General features: G+C 38.7%; 1 pseudogene across 1 annotated transcript in view; it reads left to right on the forward strand.

Moving 5' to 3' along the window:
- Positions 1–6,964: 6,964 nt before the first annotated feature.
- Positions 6,965–19,740, forward strand: part of LOC309861903 (interferon-gamma-inducible GTPase 10 pseudogene) — a 32,092-nt pseudogene continuing 19,316 nt past the window's right edge. The window contains exons 1-2 of the transcript in view: positions 6,965–7,019; positions 7,958–8,058. The product of the transcript in view is annotated as an interferon-gamma-inducible GTPase 10 pseudogene (transcript). The remainder of the gene's footprint in view (positions 7,020–7,957; positions 8,059–19,740) is intronic.

Here is a 19,740-nt window from a genome sequence, read left to right on the forward strand (position 1 = left end):
ATGGGCAGTTAAATAAGGATGAGTGGCTCCTTTCTTTCTCAGAAAAGATACTGTATATCTTCCTTAGGAGATAGAAACTTTTAATGGTTGCAAATGTGGTTTCTTTTTATCTAGAAAGTATGTTGGCTCATGGAACTAGGTGTGGAAAGGACTCTCTATTTTTTCTGGAGCAGAAACATCAGGTGGTATGGATTCTAATGTTCTAAAAAGTCATTCTGGACTCTCCACGTGGGACTTGTTATGGACCATCCCAACTGTCCCTAGATCCCACCCATCCCTTGCTTCCTGCCCTGTATTAAAGGGGACAGAACAGAAGTCAGGGAGATAATTCACCTAGTGGACTGGATAAATATAGAAAGTGGCCTGAATAAAGAGCTGTATAACGTGTCACTGATGTAACAAATGATGTTAACAAAGACTGAAATTGATTGGAATGTAAGGCAGCCATGATAAGGAGCTCCCTCTGTCACCTTCTCTGAGGTCAATGAAACTTAGCTTGTTCTGGAATCTTGGACCTATCTGATCACTGGAGGCGGGACCAGAAAAAAATCATATACCCAGCACTAAAAGTAATGTGAAGAGTTTGTATACTGTTCCCTATAGCGATTGAGAATAGAGTATTAATTTATTTTAAATTCTTAAATTTTTTAAAAACTTTATTTTTTCAGTGTTCCAAGAGAGAACAGAGTTTTTAGACTAGGAAGCAAGTCACTTCAAGTCACCACTGATGTCTGGGCAGGTTGGAGAGGTGTCTTTGTCCAAAAGTGAGTTATCAGACACATCTTCCAGGGGCTTCCTGGCAGCCAGAACTGCAGCCCAGAAGAGAGGACGGTGAAGCCAAATTGGAGAAGAAGTTTTTCAGACCAAGTGTACATTGTTTGGAGTCTCACACATACGAATGGGGTATGTGAACATTCTCCTTAGAAGAGTAAAGCATGGATATTTAGCTCATTATGGGTGAAAGGGGCACTAAAAATTATACTGATGTATCCTATTCTCTCCCCTTAGGAGGACAACCTTGCCTACAGCAATGGATCCTTTGCCAATCATTGTTTTTCTGCTTTCTCTCTTCACTTAAAAAACTTTCTACTTCTACAGCTCACTGGAGCTCCTTTCTATTCCCAAGATGGGACACTACCCAAATCAAAAATTATTTAAGAAAGTCAATTAGGTCTTTAGAATTTACTTGGTTGAATTTATTTACCAGACTTATTGGCAGGGTCTAGATCCAAAGCAAACTTCTGACAGTATCTGGGGACAACAAAAAAACAGGTTTGGTTTCCCACAAATCCTTTTGATTTCATGTTTCTCTCAGCATTTCCATGGGCCATTGAAAGGCCATCTTGTTTTGAGCTCTGCTCTGTTTTGCCTGAGAGATTCTCATTGAATTGCCAGTCCAGGGTTAATGAATCACTCTGTCACAGACACAGCCGGCAGTGACAGAGCACAAGGCCTTAGCCCGTGGTTGAGTCCAGAAGTCCACTTTGGAATCCCTTCCCCAGTTCCAGTCCACAGTCTATATTTATTGCTTTTTGCTGGCTTAGGCTGTTCCCTGTTTCTTGTCTGCAGGCTTTATTAATGGAACCTGCTGGTTTAGCTCATGACAGACATTGGTGGTGATGTGTAGGAGGTGCTCTACGGAACAGTCCAGAGTAACTTCTAAACCTAGTTCCTGGATGTGAACTCAGATTTCAAGTTGGCAACTGTTGGTGGCAGCTACAGTTCTGTGTGTGTGTGTGGAATCAGGCGGTGGTCCCTATTCTCCCTATTCTTGGATGTGTGCTGGTTCAATCCTTGCCCTGGCCCCTAGTTCTTTGGTTACTGCTGTGTCCATAGTTCCATTACCTAAGTACTTTGGTTTCTCTTAATAGTCCATGAGATAAAGGCTTAGCTTAAAGATAAACAATAGATAAACTAGTGAATAAATAACCAAGTGAAACATAAATGGGATACTTAAAAATCCAAAGAGGTAAGTGCTCTATGTGGGCATACTGTTTATTTTACACCTAAGAATGATGGTTCTGACTCTTACCATGTTGGTGGGAGTGCCAACTGGGGAAGCCACTCTGGGAAGCAGTGTGGAGTTTCCTCAGAAAGTTAAAAATAGGACTGCCCTATGACCCAGTACTTGTACTAGCAGGTATTCACTAAATATTACAAAATTACTGATTGAAGGGTTATATACACCATGAAGATTATAGCAGTCTTATCTACAATAGCCAAATTACAGAAAGAGCTCAAATGTACAATAACTGATGAATGGATAAAGAAGATGGGTACACATATATACTGCATACACATACACTACGCAATATTATTCAGCCATAAGAAATATTGAAATCTTGCCTTTTGCAATACCATGTACAGAAGTAGAGTGTATTTTACTAAGTAAAAAATTCAGTAATGGAAGAAAAAAAATCACATTATTTTACTCATATGTGGAATTTAAGAAAAAAGTGATCATAGTGGGCAAGAAAGGGAGGTGAACCAAGACACCAAGAAAGATACTCTTAACTATAGAGAAGAAAGTGATGGTTACCAGAGTTAGGGGTTGGGTGAGGTATGTGATAGATATAAAGAGGGCATGTATTGTGATGAGCACCAGATGTTGCAAGTACGTGTGGAATCACTAAAACTGATATTATACTTTATGTTAATTATCCTGAATTTAAGCCAAAACTTAAAAAGCAACAACAACAAAAAAGAACTATGGTACTGGAAGTCATATGGAAGCCTTTATGGAAGCCATAAAGGTCTACAAGCCTGTTTTGTGTCCCAAATAACTTGCCTTGGTACCCTTCAGGTTGGGAGCCATAAAATAAGGCCAGACAAACATGTATCAGTTGCCCCCTATTTGCTATTGGATATAGGTAGACAGAAATGTGTGTTAACCTCCATTTAAGGCTAGCTTCCTAACAATCTGTTGTCAGCACTCAGAGGCAGTACAATGGTCATTATGAGGACTGTAAAGTACAGAGGAAGGAAAATCAAAACAACACAAAGAAATGGAAAGACTTTTCATGTTCATGCGTTGGAAGAACAGATGTTAAAATGTCTCTACAACCCACAACGACTACAGATTCCATGTAAGGTCTACAAATATACCAAGAACATTTTTCACAGAGATGGGATGAATACTCCTAAAATTGGTAAAGAACCACAAAAGACCCCACAAAGCCAAACCACCTTGAGAAGTAACACAAAACTGGAGGGATCACAACTCCAGACTTCAGGTTATATTACAACCCCACAGCAATCAACATAGTATGGTACTAGCCTAAAAATAGACACAGAGCCCAATGGAACAGAGTAAGACACCCAGGATTAATCCCCCAATTAATTATGCAATAAATCTTTGACAACACAGGAAATAATATACAATGGGCAACAGAGAGATGGTATTGGGAAATCTGGACAACTAGCTACATGCCAAAGAATGAATCTGAACTCCTGCTTTATCTCACCTGCAAACACAAACTCAAAAAGGATTAAAGATGTAAAGTGAGACCTGAAACTACAGAAGAGTGAACATGCAGTGTTTTCTCAGACAGAAGCCACTGTAACAGTTTATAGGTAGGTCTTCTGAGGAGAGGGAAACTAAAGCAGAAATAAATGATGAGGACCACATCAAAATAAAAAGCTTGTGCATGGTGAAGTAAATTCTAAGCACAACTAAAAGACAACCTATTGAATGGGAACAGATATTTGTAAATGACATAGGCTATGATGAGTTAGTATCAAAAATATATAAGGAACTAATGTAAGCAAAAAATCATAAAAAAATCCAATTACTAAAATGGGCAGAAGACCTAAATAGCAATTTCTCCAAAGCAGATATCTAGATGGCCGACAGACACAAAAAAGATGCTCAGCAGCACTTATCCTGAGGGAAATGCAGATCAAAACCACAGTGAAACATCACCTCATGCCTGTGAAAGGCTAACATTAAAAACACAAGGAACAAAAGTGTTAGCGAGGATATGGAAGAAAATGAATCCTCTTGCACTGTTGGTAGGAAAGTACACTAGTACAGTCAGTGTGGAAAATAGCTTTGAAGTTCCTCAATAACTCAAAAATAGAACTACCATAGAGTCCAGTAATCGTGCTAGGTATTTACCCAACAAACACAAAAACACCAGTTCAAGGGGATGCATTATCTCTATGTCTATTGCAGCATTACTTCCAAAAGCCAAATTAGAGAAGCTGCCCAAGTGTGTATCGATAGATAAAGAAGATGTAGTATGTATACTCAATGGAATATTACACAGCCATTAAAAAGAATGAAAGCTCGCCTTCTGCAAAGACATGAAAGGGGTTACAGTGTATAACAGTAAGCCACTTGTGCCAGTCAGAGAAAGACAAATACAATAGGATTTAACTCATTTGTGGAATTCCAGAAAGAGAACAAATGAGCAATGGGGGGGGGGGGGAAGAAGAGGAAGACACAAAGTCAAAGACAGACTCTCCACTAAAGAGAACAAACTGATTGTTACCAGAGAGGATGGTAGTAGGGGATGGGTGAAACAGATGATGGGGTTTGAGAGTACATTTATCATGAAGAGTACTGAGCATTGTATAGAACTGTTGTATCACTATATTGTATGCTCCTAACTAATATAACAGTATCTGTTGACTATACTGGAATTAAAATTAAAAAGTTTAAAAATAATAAAAATAAAAACACTGTATTGTGACTAACATAACATAGTAAAAAAATTAAAATAAAATAAATAAAAATACCTTGGGAGAATAACTGACTAATTTTTCATGGTGTCTGATTACTCATTTTAGTGGTAATCTAAGGGTAATTATTAAGAACAAGTATAGTGAGTAAATGTTTAAGTAAAATTTTTAAAAGTTGTAGGTAAACTTTAAAGTAGTTTTCAAAATCTTTTTGATAACCTAATATCTCAAAGTTTTGTTCAAAGTTATGATGTAACTTAAGATCATTGAATACCTAGATCATTTCCAAGTAAGATAAAACATGAAACATTAATTACTACATACTGGTTTCTTTAATTTTGTTTTTGTTTTCTTTACATGGAAACTAAAGATAAATATAGGTCTATTGGTAAATGTTTTGGTCATGATTATTTGAAAGATTGTATTACAAAAGAGCATATGCTCCTAGAAATTATTAAATGCATTTATGAGTTTGCAATCTAATGAATTCTGAAGTAACATACAGTTAATCAGGGCTTACCCTTTATTTCCTAGAAATTGAAGTTTCTAACGGTGAAGAACTCTAATTAATGTGAGTTGTTAAGATACAAAAATAAAAAAGGAAGCATCTCTGAATGAAACAGAAGTAGGACATGTGCTTTGGGTAAAAATAAATAAATAAATAAATAAATAAATAAATAAAGGGTATGAGGGCTGGAGATGCGCTTTCTTTCTTTCTTCTTTTTTTTTTTAAGGCAAAAAAAGTTGCAGAAAGATTTAAAAATGATACTCTATAATGGGATTTTGTGCACTGTCAGGACTAACATTGGAATCAATCCATTCTAGTACAAAAGTTAGCTGATGCAAAATTAGAATTTGATTTCCTATCTGTTAAAAAGACAAAGTTCTGTGGCTTTTAACATGTGATACACTTTTGGGCATAGCTTCTGAAAGCTTCTTTATCATTTAAGGGATCTTTCTAGCATCAAAGAGCCTATATTTTACATTGTAGTTCTATAGGTATATAGGTATTATAGAAATGACGTGAAATTCCTGGAAATATGCTCTGTCCTAGTATAATTTTATCACTTGTAATTACTGTCTTACCTTCTGAAATTGCTGTCGTTAAACAGGCTCACTCTAAAAGGACTTGAACCAGAGTGCCAGGAAAATGCCCCAGCTGTCTCTCACAAAGGCAGCCGGCCAAAGAATCTATAAAGAATGTGGCACATGTGGGTAGCATCCATTCTGCCTCTGCAAAAATGTCGCCTCATTGTGAAGTTTCTGCTATGCTGATGTCAGGGTATAAAGGCAACCCTCTGCTTCTGAGTCAGACAAAAGGATAAACCATGGCCATAAGTTGAACGGTCAGGGCTTTGAGAAACCCAAGAAATCTGTCTGCTTGATACTTCCTGGATTACTGGTAAAACACCCCGCCCTTTTTTTCATTTTGTTTTGATTTCATTCCTTCATCCATTATGGTGCATTTAAGATGACTCAAGCTATGACTAGCTATTAGTGAGGACACTCGTATAAAATGGTGGAAATAGTCTACCAGCCATGTGGGACTTCTCAGGTCCATTATCCTGGAAAAATTATTTGTGCCTCCAGAGAACTCACACGTATTCCCTCTGGACTTTGAACAGCTGCAGATGGATTTTATTCAGTTGCTACCTAGTATGGGTTATCAATATGTTCCTGTTATTGTATGTATATGTTTGTAATAGGTTGAAGATTTCCTCTGCTGCAAGGCTGATGCCCTCATGGTGGCAAAGCAACTATTAGAAAATGTGTTTGCTACTTGCAATATAGCTTCCACAATCTCTGGTGATCAATCAGCTGCTTCCTTGGATAAATGATATTAGCCTTAACAAAACCTTGCAAACTTCTTGGAATCGTCACTGGTCCTATCACTCACAACTATGATGCAAGTTTCAGAGATCTAACGGAAATGTCAAACTTAAAAATTATAAACCCGTCCAAACTACTGGGTTTGCCTGCCCTAAGGGATTGCCTTTGGACATATGATCACTCAGTAAGCCACTTGTTTTAAAAGAGATAACTCCTTCAGCAGGGTCTTTCTTTGACATATTTAATTTTGATTCCTTAGTCTTGGATACCATGGCTTCAAACTGAACTCTAACATTTATCCTATAATTAGGAACCTTATGCCGCCTAGAAAACCCGCAATAATCTGACAGGTACATTGTCTTCTCTCCACATTTTCAGTGAATATTCAGGGAACTAACCACTAAGCAAATAATCTCCCTGAGGCTGGAACATCAGAGAAGGAATGAAAAGCATGGATGATCCAAAAATTGTGAACCTGAAATCATCACCTGTGAGCATCATAGAGGGTAAGCAAAAACATGATGACATATGACTATCACGCAAGGGATCAACAAAAGCTGCGAGAAGCACTGAACAGTAGCTGGAAGTGGCCCCAGTTGCTTACACTTTGATCACATCTCCAAGTTCAGCTGAGAGTTGATCAAGAGGGGGGAACTGTGACACAGGGCCACAGGGTCACAGGGCCATAGCAGGCCTCTTAAGTTAAGGCTTTGACTCCTCAAACAAAGACCTACTATGGAACCTAACTACAGTTTAATCCTCCATGAATGTATCCTGGAGCCAGTCACCATTGGAATTGCCTGATCAGCATGAAGAAATTAGCTGATAGACCCTTTCCCTTCCCTTTGGCGGAGTGATTTTGATGGAAACAGTGTATTCTTTACTGATGATTTCTTTCTCTCTTCCTCTAAAAACATGTCCATTCCTACAGCTCAGTGGAGCTCTTACTCTTCGCTAGATAAGATGCTGCAGAACTCAGGAGTCATTTAATAAAAACCAACCAGCTCTTTAAAATTTTCAGTTGAATTTTTTTAAAAACAGATAATATGCATTGTCTTTGCAGTGAAAGGTATTTAGGCATGAGATGTGGGTTGTCTGATACAGAAGTTCTTGGGGAAAGCCCTAATCCACTGACATCCCTGACAATCACATAATCCTTCTGTGTTCACAGGAATAAAGTTTGTTCTCCAACTGCCCTCTGAAAATGTCCCAAATAGTTAAATTCTCCAACTGGATCACAGTCATCCTTAGAAATCTGCCCCTCAGGCTATCAAGTCCACATCACCCAAAATAAGCATCTAGTCTCTTCCAGCCTTAGATATACAAATCTGTAATTCTGTTTTTAGATCTGTACTCAATCCACAGTGGTGTCTTGCTTACCAGCTCCTGGAGGAAAAGAGACTCCTGGTGTCAGAGTTGAGCTCTGAATTGTATCCCCTGGCAGCTCAGGAAATTCTGGGACTGGCTGAAGAGCTCCTTGCAGCCCACAGCGGGAGCACTGCTCTGCTCAGACTAGCCTTGCACTGGAACAGGTCCTGTGTGCTGGTATGATCACCGCAGAGATAAAGAGCTGATGGTCACCCCAAATGTCTAAACTGTGTTTGAGAAGCAGGCAGGATTTAAGTAATCTCTGGCTTCTGCTCCACCCTCACAGGAATCTGGCCACAGTAAAGAAGCAGCCAGCAGATGCAGGGCTCTACATTGGCAGGAACAGAAAGTGAAACAAAGAGCTGCAGGCTCCTTTTCTGAGAAACGCAGCCATTTTGCTGGAAAGGGATAGTAAAAGGCACCATGGCCATTGATTTTGTGTGTTTTTGGCATCATGAGTGAGAGGAGGGAATAGGACCCCAGGCAGGAGGCCTCTCAGTAACCCCCAAAGGACACCCTAATCAGGGCCTGGGCTTCAGGCGAGGTAGAATTTGAATCCACAGTCAGAGAATATAGGCCTGAATCCTGGGAAAATGAACCTTGTGCTTTCTCTCTTAACCTTGGACAGCCCACACCGTATGTGGAGTGAAGCCTAATAAAGATTCTATCTAGCCTTGTCCTTGGCTCCTGCCACAGAGGTTCAAAGACCCTGGGAATTTCCTGGGTGACAGGAGCTGACTTTGTTATGTTAATGAAGTGATTCCAGGCAGGATCTTAGATAGCTTCAGGTCAATGGCTGGTCACCAGGAAGACTAACCATGGGAATAGAGGGTGGAGAGTTTGGGTCAGCTGAACCTCTGGGGATAAGGGAGGTGAGAAGGGAGTACTCAGTCAAGTAGCCCATGATTTGATCAATCATATCTATGTACTGAAATCCCAATCAAAACTCTGCTAGGGTCAGTGGACTTCTTGGTTGATGTTTGCTTTGATGTTTGGGAAGGTGATGTGTCCTATTCTATGGGGAGAGACATGGAAGCTGAGTACTTGCTCCCAGACCTCACCCTGTGTATTTCCTTTTAGATAAAACTCTACTCCTATGTGTAAAACTTTCTTGACTCATATGAATCATTGCCATGTATTAGCAAGCCTGAGAGGCTTATGGGAACTCTCAGATTTGTAGACTGTGGGTTCGAGATTCTAATAACCTAGTGAATTTGGCCAAGTTCAGCTGGTGTCTGAAGTGAGAGTAGTCTTCTGAAACCTGGTGGGTTTTTGCTTACTCTGGGTGATTAGTGCAGGAAGAAAAAGGCAGTATAACCAGTTGGGTTGGAAAGTGAATAGGCAGTAAACTTGTGTCCCGGGGAGCCATATTATGGCTTTAGCTTTTACTTTTTTCATTTAGTTTTTGAATAAAAGGTCACTATATAGTTTGACAGTTTATAATTCAAGAGTTCTAAGGTTTATGCAATGCTGTGTCCCCCTCCACACAATGGCCCTTTGTCACGTTTCTGTACCAGAGGAGACCGTGTCATTCTTATGAGTGTGTTGAGCAAATATGTACTATCTATAGTCTGCTTTTACCAAAAATGACAGCATTGCATGAACAGTGTCCTGTACCCTCGGCTCTTTATTTGCTATTTGGTAATTGTTCTAGATGAACACACTCAAAGCTCTTCCTGCCTCTGGGCAAAATATTTTTATTAATGAGTTTTCAAGCAACTTTCTATTTTAGTGACAAGTAATTCAAGAAATAAGGCCTATGTGATCTACAGCTCAATAATACTTTCAATTTATAATATGAAAACCTGGTAAGCTCTGGTGAGTTTATAGGAATCCCTCTCCAACATGGAGTTTATTCCCCTCCTCACACCATTTTTTTTTGGAAGCAAATTAACATTAAATATTCCATTAGTGTTAGGGGCACAACATCCTGATTTGCAATGATGTGGACAGAGATAGAGTGTATTATGCTAAGGGAAATACATCAGTCAGAGGAAGTCAAACACCATAAGATTTCACTTAGATGTGGAATTTAAGAAACAAAACAGAGGGGCAGGGGAAGAGAAAAAAGAAAAAAAGAGAGGGAGGCGAACCATAAATGACTCAATGATACAGAAGAAACTGAGCATTGTTGGAAGGGAGTTGTTTGTGAGATGGGCTCAGTGGGTGTTGGGTATTAAAGAGGGCTCTTGTTATGATGAACACTGATGTAGTATGCACTTAGATCCCTAAATTCTACTCCTGAAACCAATATTATACTATATGTGAACAGAGTAGAAATTAAATAAAAACTTGAAACAAAAAGCCAAAACCATTATATACATTACTCAAAGCTCAACACATCATGTGCAGTAACCTTTCGTCACCATACAACATCGTTCCAGTATCGTTGACCACATTCTCTGTGTTGTACTATTCTCTCTGTGACTGAATATTCTTTATAACTGGAAGTTTGTACCTCTTAATTTCCTTTATTTATTTCACCTTTGCCCCCACCCACCTCCCCTGTTTCAACTACCAGTTTGTTCTCTGTATTTAACAGTCTGTTTTGTTGTTGTTTGCTTGTTCAGGCGTCACATATAAGTCAATTTATGCAGTATTTGTCTTTTTCTTTCTGACTTATTTCATTTCCTCTAAACCACCCATGTTGTCGCAAAAGCAAGCTGTCATTTTTTTTATGCTTTAGAAATAATACATTGTGTATGTAAATATATATATATATATATATATATCACATCTTGTGTATCATCTATCAATACATGTGTTGCTTCCATATCTTGACTATTGTAAATAATGCTGCAATAAACTTAAGAGTTGCAGATGCCATTTTGAATTAGTGTTTTTGTTTTCTTTCAGTAAATGCACAGTGGTGGAATTACTAGATTATATCGTGTTTCTGTTCTTAATCTTTTGAGGAATTTCCATACAGCTTTCCACAATGGCTGGATGAATTCAGTTCCCTTTGTTCCACATCTTCACTAGTTGTTATTTTTTATCTTTTTAATATTCTCCATTCGGACTGGTGTGAAATATCTCACTGTGGTTTTGATTTTCATTTCCTTAGTGATTAGGGATGTTCATCAACTTTTCATATCTATTGATAATTTGTATGCTTTTGGGTTTGTTATTGTTTTTGGACAGGAGTAATGTCTAATCAGGTCCCCTGTCCATTTTTAAATCAGATTTTTTTTTTTTCGGTGCTGAGTTGGGTAAGTTCTTCTTACATTTTCTATATTAACCCCTTATCAGATATTTTATTTACAAATACCTTCTCCCATTTACTGGGTTGCATTATATTTTGTTTCTAGTTTCCTTCCCTGTGTGAAAGCTTCTTATTTCATTATAGGGACAATAGTTTACTTTTGCTTTTCTTTACCCTGACTGGAAAGACATATTCTCCAAGTATGTTGCTAAGGGAGATCTCCAAGAGCTTACTGCATATAATTTTTTAGGAGTTTTATGGTTTCAGAAATCACATTTTGGTTTCTAAACCATTTTTAGTTTATTTTTGTGTATGTTGTATAAAGTGGTCCAGTTTCATTCTTTTGCCTGTAGCTGTCTGGTTTTCCTAATACAATTTATTGAAAAAACTGCTTTTTCTTGGGGCGCCTGGGTGGCTCAGTGGGTTAAGCTGCTGCCTTCGGCTCAGGTCATGATCTCAGGGTCCTGGGATCGAGTCCCGCATCGGGCTCTCTGCTCGGTGGGGAGCCTGCTTCCCTCTCTCTCTCTGCCTGCCTCTCCATCTGCTTGTGATTTCTCTTTGTCAGGTAAATACATAAAATCTTAAAAAAAACCCTGCTTTTTCTCTTTGCACAGTCTTGCTTCCTTTGTTGTATATTAATTGACCATATACCTGTGGGTGTATTTCTGGGCTTTCAATTCTGTTTCATTTATCTCCTTTCTATTTTTTGTGCCAATACTATTTTAATTACTACTGCTGTAAAACTTGGCATCTGGAGTTGTGATGCCTCCAGCTTCATTTTTTTTTTTCAAGATTGCTTTGGCCATTGAGGTCTTTGTGGTTCCATACAAATTTTAGTCTTGTTTGTTCCAGTTCTGTGAAAAATGCTGTTGGTATTTTGTTAGGGGATTGTATTAAATCTGTTTGTTGCAATGCATTGTATAGATGTTTTAACAGTGTTTGTTCTTCCGATGCACGAGAATGGAATATCTTTCCATTTTTATGTGTCATCTTCATTCTTTCATCAATTTTTCATAGTTTCCAGGGTGCAGATCTTTCACCTCTGTAGTTTATTCCTAGGTATTTTTATCATTTTTGGTGCAATTGTAAGTGGGATTGTTTTTTATAATTTCCTTTCTGCTGTCTTATTATTATTTTATATAAATGCAATGGACGTCTGTACATTGACTTTGCATCCTGCCACTTTAGTCTTTTATTCCTTTTTCTTGTCTGATTGCTGTGGCTGGGACTTGCAGTACTATGTTGAATAAATGTGATGAGAGTGGACAATCTTGTCTTCTTCCTGACCTTAGGGGAAATGTTCTCAGTTTTTCATGATTGAGAATGATGTTTGCTGTTTGTTTTTCCATATATGGGCTTTATGATGTTGATGTTTGCTCCCTCTAAGCCTACTTTGTCAATGATTTTTATATCAATCAGTGTTGTACTTTGTCAGTGTTTTTTTTTTTTCTTTTTGCATGTACTGAAAATGATCCTATGGTTTTTATTCTTTCTCTTATTCATGTGACATATTACAATGATTGATTTATTTTGAATTATTTGAATATATTGAACCCCACTTGCATGGGGAATAGATCCCACTTGATCATGGTGAACAATTTTTGTAATGAACTCTTGTATTTGGCTTCCTAATATTTTGTGAGGGTTTTGCATGTAATGTTCATCAAAGATATTGGCCTGCAGCTCTCTCTCTCTCTCTTTTATTTTTGTTTTTATTTTATCTGATTTTGGTGTCAGGTTAATGAGGGTTTTACAGTATGAATCTGGCAGTTTACCTTCTTCCATTTTTTTGGAATTGTTTGATGAGAACAGGTATTAGCTCTTCTCTAAATACTTGCAAAACTTCACCTGTGAAGCTGTCTTGTCCTGACTTTGGTTTTGGGGAGTTTTTTGAGAAATGATTCAATTTCATGGCTGGGAATTGGTCTGTTCAAATTTTCTAATTTTTCTTTCCTGATTAAGTTTTAGGAGGTCACATGTTTCTAAGTATTCATCCATTTCTTCTCTGTTATCCAATTTCTTGGTATATAATTTTCATAATATTCTCTTGCAATCCTTTGCATTTCTGTGGTGTCACCTGCTATTTCTCCTCTTTTAGTTCTGATTTTGTTTCTGGGAGGCTCTCTCCTCTCTCCCTCTCTCCCACACTCCCTCTTTTTATGATTCTGGCTAGAGGCTTATCAATTTTGCTGATCTTTTCAGAGTGACTTCTCCTGGTTTCATTGATCTTTTCTATTGACTTTGGAGTTGTAGTTCATATATTTCTGTAATCTATATTATTTCCACCTTTCTGCTTTTTGGGGGGTTTTGCTTGCTCTTCATTTTCTAACTCCTGTAGGTACAAGGTGAAGTTGTTTATTTGATATTTTTCTTGCTTCTTGAGGTAGACCTGTATTGGTATAAACTTAAGTCTTAGAACTGCTTTCACTGTATCTCAAAGATTTGGGACCACTGTGTATTCATCTTCATGTCTCCATGTATTTTCTGATTTCTTCTTTGATTTCTAGGTTTACCCCTTCATTGTGTAGTACCATGTTATGTAACCCCCACGTGCTTGTGCTCTTTCCAAAGTTTTTTCTTCTGGTTGCCTTCTAATTTCATAGCATTTTGGTCCAAAAAGGTGCATGGTATAAATTTGGTCTTTTAAAATTGGTTGAGGTTTGTTTTGTGGCCTAAAATCTGATCCATTCTGGAAAATGTTCCCTGTGCACCCAAAAGGAATGTGTATTCTAATATTTTAAGATGAAATGTTCTGGATATATCAGTTAAATCCGTTTGGTCCAATGTATCATTCAAAGCCATAATTTCTGTAGTGACATTCTGTTTTGATGATCCATCAATTGAGAAAGTAGGGTGTTAAAGTTTCCCATTATTATTGTATTATTACTAAGTAATCTATTACTTCCTTTATATTTGTTTTTAGCTGCTTTATGTATTGGGGTGTTCTCCAATACAATTTTTTTATCTCCTTGTTGAATTCTTTTGTTTTTGATCAGGGAGTGTTCTTTCTCTCTTGTTATAATCTTTGTTTTAAAGTATCTTTTGACTATAAATGTATTGCTACAGAAGCTTTCTATTTGTATCAGTGTTCATGATAAATGCTTCTCCATCTCTCTCTTTCTTTCTTTTTTAAATATTGTATTTATTTGTTTTAGAGAGAGAGTGTGCAAGCAGGAACAGAGGAGAGAGGTGGAGGGAAAGGGAGAAGCAGACTCCCCATTGAGCAGGGGGGCTGATATGGGGCTTGATCCCAGGATCTGGGATGAAATCAGATATTTAACCAACTGAGCCATTCAGGCATCCTTCAATCCCCCATTTTCAATCTGCATATGTATTTAAGTATGTAAAGATTCTCTTGAGAGCAGTGTATAGATGACTCTTTCATTTTTTTTAAAAGATTTTATTTATTTATTTATTTGTCAGAGAGAGAGAGAGAGAGAGAGCACAGGCAGAGTAGCAGGCAGAGTCAGAGGGAGAGGCAGGCTCCTTGCGGGGCAAGGAGCCTGATGTGGGACTCGATCCCAGGATGCTGGGATCATGACCTGAGCCGAAGGCAGTTGCTTAACCAACTGAGCCACCCAGGCGTCCCTGACTCTTTCATTTTTATCCATTCTGTCACCCTATATCTATTGATGGGAACATTAGTCCATTTTATTCAAAGTAATTAATGAAACCAGGAGGAAGCTTTTGAAAGGAAAATAAGAAATATATACATATCAAACAACTTGCTCCTATACAACCAAGGGACCAAAAGGAAATTAAAAGGGAAATGAAAAATACCTTGCAGAGGAGAGGAGTCAAGATGGCAGAGAAGTAGCAGGCTGAGACTACTTCAGCTAGCAGGAGATCAGCTAGATAGTTTATCTAAAGATTGCAAACACCTGCAAATCCATCGGCAGATCTAAGAGAAGAAGAACAGCAATTCTGGAAACCGAAAAAAAACCACTTTCTGAAAGGTAGGACAGGTGGAGAAGTGAATCCAAAGCTACGGGAAGATAGACCCTGGGGGGAGGGGCCAGCTCCTGGCAAGTGACGGAGCAACAGAGCACAAAATCAGGACTTTTAGAAATCTGTTCCGCTGAGGGACATCACTCCAGAGGCTTAACCGCGGCGAAGCCCAGGCAGGGTCAGCATGGCCTCAGGTCCCGCAGAGTCACAGAAGGATCAGGGGTGTCTGAGTGTTGCAGAGCTTGCAGGTATTGGAATGGGAAAACCGGCTACAGAGAGAGAGCCGACAGTAAGCTCACAGCTCGGGGTTACCTTGAACCAGCCACAGGCTCAGTGAGCTCGGAGTGCAGCTGGAGGTCAGGCAGATGGGAGTAACTGGGCGCTATTCTCTGAGGACACACTGAGGAGTGGGGCCCCGGGCTCTCAGCTCCTCTGGGCGGGAGACCAGGAGGCCGCATTTGTATTCATATCCTCCGGACTCTAGGGAAAGCGCTCATGGAACAAAGGCTCCTGAAAGCAAACCCAAGTGGATTACTCAGCCGAGCCCCTGGTAAGAGCAGTGCAATTCCACCTGGGGCAAAGACACTTGAGAATCACTAGACCAGGCCCCTCCCCCAGAAGATCAACAAGAAATCCAGCCAAGACTAAGTTCACCTACCAAGTAGTGTGGTTTCAATACCAAGGAGAGCAGCAGAATTCCAGAGGAGGAGAAAACAAAGCATGGAACTCATGGCTTTCTCCCTGTGTGTGTGTGTGTTTTTTTTAAAGCATTTATGATAACCTATGAACTATTAGTACCTAGGATGTTCTTCATTTTTTAAAAAATTTATTTGACAGAGGTCACAAGTAGGCAGAGAGGCAGGCAAAGAGAGAGGAAGGAAAGCAGGCTCCCTGCCGAACAGAGAGTCCGATGCGGGGCTCAATCCCAGGACCCTGGGATCATGATCTGAGCCGAAAGCAGAGGCTTTAACACACTGAGCCACCCAGGCGCCCCATCCCTTGATTTTTTTAGTCTTGCAGTTAATTTAATTTTTTTCTTTTTCATTTTTTTATCTTCTTCTGCTAAATTTTTTTTTTAACTTTTTATTTTTTATAAACATATATTTTTATCCCCAGGGGTACAGGTCTGTGAATCACCAGGTTTACACACTTCACAGCACTCACCAAAGCACATACCCTCCCCAATGTCCATAATCCCACCCCCTTCTCCCAAACCCCCTCCCCCCAGCAACCCTCAGTTTGTTTTGTGAGATTAAGAGTCACTTATGGTTTGTCTCCCTCCCAATCCCATCTTGTTTCATTTATTCTTCTCCTACCCACTTAAGCCTCCATGTTGCATCACCACTTCCTCATATCAGGGAGATCATATGATAGTTGTCTTTCTCTGCTTGACTTATTTCGCTAAGCATGATACGCTCTAGTTCCATCCACGTTGTCGCAAATGGCAAGATTTCATTTCTTTTGATGGCTGCATAGTATTCCATTGTGTATATATACCACATCTTCTTGATCCATTCATCTGTGGATGGACATCTAGGTTCTTTCCATAGTTTGGCTATTGTGGACATTGCTGCTATAAACATGGCAGAGGACATGAACAGACATTTCTTCTGCTAAATTTTTAAAAAATTTTATCCTTTTCTTTTTTAACTAGTTTATCTAATATATATATTTTTTCTCTTTTATATTTTTCTTTATTAGTTTTCTTTTTTTAAAAATTCTTTTCTATTCTTTTTTTTTATTTTTTTCTTTTTGAACCTCTTTTTATCCCCTTTCTCCCCCCTCATGATTTGGGAACCTTCTGATTTGGTTAAAGCATATTTTCCTGTGGTTGTTGCAACCCTTTTAGTATTTTATTTGCTCCTTCATATACTCTTATCTGGACAAAATGACAAGGTGGAAAAAATTCACCACAAAAAAAAAGAACAAGAGGCAGTACCAAAGGCTAGGGACCTAATCAATACAAACATTGGTAATATGTCAGATCTAGAGTTCAGAATGACAATTCTCAAGGTTCTAGCCGGGCTCGAAAAAGGCATGGAAGTTATTAGAAAAACCCTCTCAGGAGACATAAAAGCCCTTTCTGGAGAAATAAAAGAACTAAAATCTAACCAAGTTGAAATCAAAAAAGCTATTCATGAGGTGCAATAAAAAATGGAGGCTCTCACTGCTAGGATAAATGAGGCAGAAGAAGGAATTAGCGATATAGAAGATCAAATGACAGAAAATAAAGACGCTGAGCAAAAGAGGGACAAACAGCTACTGGACCATGAGGGGAGAATTCCAGAGATAAGTGACACCATAAGACGAAACAACATTAGAATAATTGGGATTCCAGAAGAAGAAAGAGAGAGGGGAGCAGAAGGTATAATGGAGAGAATTATTGGGGAGATTTTCCCCAATATGGCAAATGGAACAAGCATCAAAATTCAGGAGGTTCAGAGAATGCCCCTCAAAATCAATAAGAATAGGCCCACACCCTGTCACCTAATAGGAAAATTTACAAGTCTCAGTGACAAAGAGAAAATCCTGAAAGCAGCCCAGGACAAGAAGTCTGTAACATACAATGGTAAAAATATTAGATTGGCAGCGGACTAATCCACAGAGACCTGGCAGGCCAGAAAGAGCTGGCATGATATTTTCAGAGCACTTAACGAGAAAAACATGCAGCCAAGAATACTATATCCAGCTAGGCTATCATTGAAAATAGAAGGAGAGAATAAAAGCTTCCAGGACAGGGACACCTGGGTGGCTCAGTTGGTTGTACAACTGCCTTCGGCTCAGGTCATGATCCCAGAGTCCCGGTATCGAGTCCCACATCAGGCTCCCAGCTCCTTGGGGAGTCTGCTTCCCCCTCTGACTTTCTCCTCGCTCATGCTCTCTCTCACTGTCTCTCTCTCGAATAAATAAATAAAACCTTAAAAGAAAATGACAACAGAACCCATTGCTAAAAAAAAAAAAAAAAAAAAAAAAAAATTCCAGGATAAAAAAAACTGAAAGAATTTGCAAACACCAAACCAGCTCTACAGATAATATTGAAAGGGGTCTTCTAAGCAAAGAGAGAGCCTACAAGTGGTAGATCAGTAAGGAACAGAGACCATATAAAGTAACAGTCACCTTACAGGCACAATGGCACAAAATTCATATCTCTCAATAGTTATCCTGAATATTAATGGGCTAAATGCCCCAATCAAAAGACACAGGGTATCAGAATGGATAAAAAAACAAAACTCATCGATATGTTGCCTACAAGAAACTAATTTTAAGCCTGAAGACATCTCCAGATTTAAAGTGAGGGGGTGGAAAAGAATTTACCATGCTAATGGTCATCAGAAGAAAGCAGGAGTGGCAATCCTTATATCAGATCAATAGATTTTAAGCCAAAGACTATAATAAGAGATGAGGAAGGACACTATATCATATTCCAAGGATCTGTCCAACAAGAAGATCTAACAATTTTAAATATCTATGCCCCTAATGTGGGAGCAGCCAAGTATATAAACCAATAAATAACAAAATCAAAGAAACACATCAACAATAATACAATAATAGTAGGGGACTTTAACACTCCCCCTCACTGAAATGGACAGATCATCCAAGCAAAAGATCAACAAGGAAATAAAGGCCTTAAATGACACACTGGATCAGATGGACATCACAGATATATTCAGAACATTTCATCCCAAAGCAACAGAATACACATTCTTCTCTAGTGCACATGGAACATTCTCCAGAATAGATCACATCCTCGGTCCTAAATCAGGACTCAACTGGTATCAAAAGATTGGGATCATTCCCTGCATATTTTCAGACCACAATGCTCTGAAGCTGAACTCAACCACAAAAGGAAGTTTGGAAAGAACCCAAATACATGGAGACTAAACAGCATCCTTCTAAAGAATGAATGGGTCAACCAGGAAATTAAAGAAGAATTGATAAAAATCATGGAAACAAATGATAATGAAATTACAACCATTCAAAATCTGTGGGACACAACAAAGGCAGTTCTGAGAGGAAAATATAGAGCGGTACAAGCCTTTCTCAAGAAACAAGAAAGGTCTCAGGTACACACCCTAACCCTACACCTAAAGGAGGGGGAGAAAGAACAAGAAAGAAACCCTAAGCCCAGCAGGAGAAGAGAAATCATAAAGATCAGAGCAGAAATCAATGAAATAGAAACCAAAAAAACAGTAGAACAATCAACGAAGCTAGGACCTGGTTCTTTGAAAGAATTAATAAAATTGATAAACCCATGGCCAGACTTATCAAAAAGGAAAGAGAAAGGACCCAAATAAATAAAATCATGAATGAAAGAGGAGAGATCACAACTAACACCAAAGAAATACAAACTATTATAAGAACATACTATGAGCAACTCTACGCCAATAAATTTGACAATCTGGAAGAAATGGATGCATTCCTAGAAACATATAAACTACCACAACTGATCCAGGACGAAATAGAAAGCCTGAACAGACCCATAACCAGTAAGGAGGTTGAAACAGTCATTAAAAATCTCCAAACAAACCAAAGCCCAGGGCCAGACGGCTTCCCGGGGAAATTCTACCAAACATTTAAAGAAGAACTAATTCTTATTCTCCTGAAACTGTTCCAAAAAATAGAAATGGAAGGATAACTTCCAAACTCATTTTATGAGGCCAGAATCACCTTGATCCCAAAACCAGACAAGGATCCCATCAAAAAAGAGT

This window comes from Mustela nivalis (genome assembly GCF_964662115.1).
Source record: "Mustela nivalis genome assembly, chromosome: 3".
Lineage (NCBI taxonomy): Eukaryota > Metazoa > Chordata > Mammalia > Carnivora > Mustelidae > Mustela > Mustela nivalis.